This window comes from Lissotriton vulgaris, chromosome 5 (assembly GCF_964263255.1).
Source record: "Lissotriton vulgaris chromosome 5, aLisVul1.2, whole genome shotgun sequence".
Taxonomy (NCBI): Eukaryota; Metazoa; Chordata; class Amphibia; order Caudata; family Salamandridae; genus Lissotriton; species Lissotriton vulgaris.
In genome coordinates this window covers 698,601,262-698,606,533 of record NC_141693.1, presented here as the reverse complement: position 1 = coordinate 698,606,533, position 5,272 = coordinate 698,601,262, and positions in this window count along the sequence as shown.

The following is a 5,272-nucleotide window of genomic DNA, read 5'->3' as shown; positions in this document are numbered from 1 at the left end:
AAATTAGTGTGGGGGATGACAAAGGCTGCTATAATTAAGCAGGTGAACTGACCGCCAGTATTGATTAAATTACTCAATTGAACTCATGAGATAATGTAAATATGGGTGCTGTGTAAAGATAAACTGCATGAAAGTAATTATATATTAGAAAATGTATCTGACCCAAAACTCAACTATTATTTGGAAGGACTGTTTATCTGTTTGCGTTTCTGCAATGTGAAACGCTGTTCATCTTAGAGTGTTTAAATTTACATTTAACCGTATTCAAATAACATTTCGAAATAGTTATTGCAGCCTGCAAGAGGGAAAAAAAATCAAACCTTAGGAACGGGTCCCAGGAAGCACGGCGTGTCTGTCTGGCTGTAGAGCAGAGAGGAAGTCTTTTTAAAAGAGGGAATATCTGCAGGTGCTGGAAACAAGAAACACGAGGGAGGAATGTTGGGGTAATTAAAGGAGGACAAAAAGTGGAGTGGCATGCCACGGGGTGGTAAAGGAATCAGAAACAGCTGTGAGGAAGGAAACCAACACAAGACGGAGCAGCAACGGCAGGGGTGAATTGCTCGGTTTGGTTGTTGATGGAGTAAACCAGGCTAGAGGGGCTGGGGGTGAGGGCCGAGGATAGGCTGAAAACAAGCTGCCAGAGGTTGAGATTTCAGATGATCCTCATTAGTTTAAAGCAGTTAACGTAGATCCGCTGAAAACACAAGCGCGAGCATGTTCGATTTTCAAGTGTTATTGCTTGTTTTCCATGCTGCTTATAAGTGTCTGCCCAGAAGAAAAGGCAAATCTTAACAAAAGTACAGCCACCACCATGATGAATTCTACAGTTATTCTTGGTGCAACACAAGCGAGGGAGAAGACCAGGAAAATGTAAAAGATGTCACAGGGAACAGACCACAGAAAATCCCTCCAGGCTTTTAAGACGCTGTGTGGAACCAAGAGACAACCATTCAAAAACATTGAAGAAGGAAGTGGTTGGGGAGGGCCCTCTGATAATACGTTGTGAACGGCTGCAAAGTGCACATATCAGAGCCAACGCACACAGTATGTTTTCACTTCATTTATCTATTCGAGCTTTGCACTTTTTTTTCAAAAGGGCGCCTCCATTTACAAGCTCTTGGTAGTGCGTTTTATAAAACCATTTCCTTGTTCGGGGCATTGAAAGGTCCCCAGTAATGCAAACAGATCAAGTATGATCATTCAAATGAGCCGGTTCATCAAAAAGCAGAGAGGGGCACGAACGTACAATATTTGTGATAGTTCTACCGCAGTGGTGCATTGGATGCCTCAGTCTGTATTTGGGCACATGTTATGTGCTTTAACGTGCAAAACAACATGCTTGTGGATACACTGCATGCTAGGTGTGAATGGAAGATCAAGGGCTTCCTTACCAAACCAAACAACAAGACCTGTGAATTCTGTTAAAAAAGGAACCAAAATAAATGGTGAAATGAACGGAGTGATGAAGTCCTGCCTAAAATCATTATGTACTGCCTCGAGTATTTTTTTGTAGACGGTGTCACTGAGGCCTTGCAGTTTCGATTTAAGGACCTGTTTAATTTACCCAAGATGTGAATGAGTGGACATTACTTAAATTTCAGTCTTGTGCTTCTTCATTCAGACGTACTGTGTTATGCTTCATGGTCGGGGAGGGAAGTTTACAAGGCAGGAAGTGTGGGCGGCAAGGGGCCATCTCAAGGTGTAGCGCTCAAGTCCTGTGAGTGCGATACATGCAGCAGCCATGGCAGATCACATTGTGCACCCACTGACTCCGAAGTTGCCCAGAGTGAGACCGTGAAAAGCGCTGCTCGCTTCTCCGGTGTCAGTCAAAATACAAACAGCTAAACTATCGGAGCAACTGTGGAACTGGTAGAAATACGAGGCACAGAAAAATGTACATGCCGGAGTAACGTGTACAATACAGAGTTGTAACACGGTTTGAAGAGGTACTCACGGGCGCTGACAATGAAGTGAAAAAAACACAGTGGTTACACTAAATATGTTACTACAGTAGTCACAGCATCTGGGGACCTCCCTCTAGGCTCTAGTACATGGAAATTGTAAAGTGAGGAACAGATCTGTTTAGATCTCCCGAGTTAGTGGCGGCAGTTGCTGGAAAAAGCTTTGGTATAGCTAGGAGGCGGCGTTGTAATAAGAGAGGAAGGGACGGGACGGAAGATGTAGTAAAATACGGGCAGGAAAGAAATGGAGTGCCTGGTCAACGAAAAAAGATGGTGACAAAGGGGCAGCTGTTTCAAAACTACCAAACCCGAGGAGCAAAAGAAACAAGTCTTCGTGGCTCGATGCTGTTTGGGAGGTGGGAGGGGAAGTAGGAGAGGGGGGAGTGATAGGGGTGAAAGCGCTAGCGGCCGCATGCCTGCAGAGAGCGTGAATGAGAAGAGCGGCTGTGGGAGGTTGGGGGGGAAGTACGATGTGTGGGCTGGGGGCGGGGAACGGCAGCCTTTGAAGTGTGATGACAGACATATGGTGGTTTGTGACGTAGCTGGTTTGTGCACGCGCATAGACAAATGAACTGTGGCAAATCTGCCGTTGGTTTCAGAGCTTATTTGGCCCTCAATAATCTCGTCTATTTATCAGTTACGTGATAAAATAGTTGAGACCTAATCAGGCGGGTTAGTAATTTGGGAGTTTTTTCAAGTAAGCGCCATCATACTTTTACCTAAAAGATAGCCGCCGTAGGTTCAGCCTCTCCTCATGCCGCTCATTCGTTTCGTACTCTGCCTCTGCTGCCTCCCGGAGCCCCTGCGACCGGCGTTCAGCCTGCCGCAGCCATGTTCCTCCCGCCTCTCTGTCGAAGACCGATTCTTTGCCTGACTGACTAGGTGTGTGAGTAACTCTATGAATGAGTGGCTATAGTGATTGAGCTATTTTATGGATAAGTGGCTCGATTATGACCATTGCCCACTACTATCTCAGTATATTTTGGCCTAATATGGTGATGTGTAGGCCTGTTTCTGACTTTGTCTTGCTTAACGGCAGTGCTGACTATTGCCTTTGACATGTTCTCATGCCATTTTGCTTTGCAATTTGTACTGTCACTTAACATGGTTATTTGTAGGACTGCCACGCTACAAAGTAGGGTTTGATTATGTCCCTTTCTGTTTCTGACTTTATCTTGCTAAATGGCAGGGCTTGCCTATTGGCTTTGGCATAATTTTATGCCATCTTGCATACTAATTTTGGCTCTTTACAGGAGTAGTTGCCTATGCTTAAGCGACTTTATTTTCTGAGCTGTTTGTATCTTCTGAGCCTTTCTAGGTGAGAAGTTATGTTTTGCTTTCACTTGTTTTCTGCACTCTGCATGCTAGAAGAAACCGGTTCTTATTGGAGGAATGCACAGGCTCTGTCTTGAAGTTATAGCAAAGGCCTGATCAACTGATTCTGTGGCCTTGGCATGGAGTGGTACGGAATCTGATGAGAGAAAGAGGGGGTGAGGCTCACAGGAGCTTCGTCCTACGTTTCCACTTCAACTAAAGGAGCTGTCTGAGACCTAATCTCTGGTAGTTCATCACAGTACAGACGTGTAGTTGTGACGGTGGAGCAGAGAATCCTATTTTGGCTAGAGAAACTGACTCCCCTCTGGCGAAGTGGGAATGGGATGTGTAGAAACTTGGTGAGGTGTTCCACTAACTCTTATATTCTAGCTGTTCTTGCCTTAACTATCTTCTTCTGTTTTCAGGTTCCATACATTTATATACATATAAGTTCTATATATATGTTATTCTGATTGTATTAAGTGATCATATAATTGGTAGTTTGAAGTTGGTACTTTAAGTGATATAGAAGTCCTATCATGACATATTAGTGATTCTTTTCTTTTGTCATTCTATCATTGTGCAATAAAGAAACCCCAGAGCATATAATTATTTGTCTGTGTTCCTTTGGACGGGAATTCAGGGCCCTTCTGACCCAAATGCTGTAGCACCGGAAGGATGGTAAGTTTCCCTTCCTGCAGGCAATTGTAGAGAGAGGGATGTCCCGCTCTCATCCAGGGAAGCCTAAAGTGGTAAGTATTCTACCCCGAGGCATTGTTAGGAGGGGCATGCGTTGTTTATACAGTCCCACCTGGGTGGGCTTTGTTGCATTGTTTTACAGAGTGGCCCCTTGTTTGCGTTGTTTTTCCGGGTTGTTTGCGTTGTTTTCCCGGGTTGTTTGTGTTGTTGTCACCACTGGCATTGTTCTTGTGTTGTTGTTGCTGTTTGCGAGCTCCTAAGCAATAGCCATTTATCTTTAGTTAGTTGTTAGTATTATTCCATTCTTGGGTAAGTATAGTGAAGTATTGTGTCCTTTTGGGTCCCAAGAAGGGATAGGGTCAGTATGCCCTGGTGATTGGCAGAATTATCAGTTCATTACATCTTGGCACCACTTCACTGGATTCGAACGGGTGGAGTATAAGGGGATTGAATTACATCTTGGCGTCTGGACTAATAGGATCGACGGGTGGATTATAAGGGGACTGAGTTATGTTTTTTCAGAGAGATTGAAAGCCAACTTCCAACTATCAATTGATTTATTTGTATGGGAAAGCCAATATGGTGTGTACTGGCTCATAAGTGAGCTAATTGTGTTGGGTTGAGTGATAATTGCTGTGTGTTTAAGTGTGTTTTGTATCATATGGTGTGTATTGGCTCATAAGTGAGCTAATTGTGTTGGGTTGACTGAGAATTGCTGTGTGTTTAAATATGTTTTGTATAAAGGGGTTGTAAATAGCTTGCTGACCTCCTTGTGCTTTGTTGAGTGCGAATTGCTGTGTGTTTAAATGTGTTTTGTATAAAGGGCTTGTAAATAGCTTGTTATTTTAGGTAGAAAGGGCTGGATCCCTTTAAAGTGTTCATTTATTAAAAGATGCATTTCAAATGTGTGCAGTTTCAACATGAATGTAACATCTCAGAATATAACCCTGAAAGGTGGGATGACATTTCAGACAGAGATAGTAGGGTTATGGTAAATATGTTGCTTAATATGCATTCACAATTTGAGAACATGAAGGTAATGTTAATTGATGCCCAGTGTGAAAATAAACATTTGAAAACAGAATTAAACGTGCATGATTCAAAAGATGTCAAAAATGTTACAGAAAATCCTATCAGGCTGCAAGTTACAGAGATTGTTTCAATTAATTCTTCAGTAGAGGCTTTTCAGTCAGAAAGGAATGTGCAGGAAGATAAACAGACCAGTGTTTCAGAATTTACAATCACCGGTTGTGAAGATAAAGCACACATAACAGTGTACGATATATTTCACTTTTTTA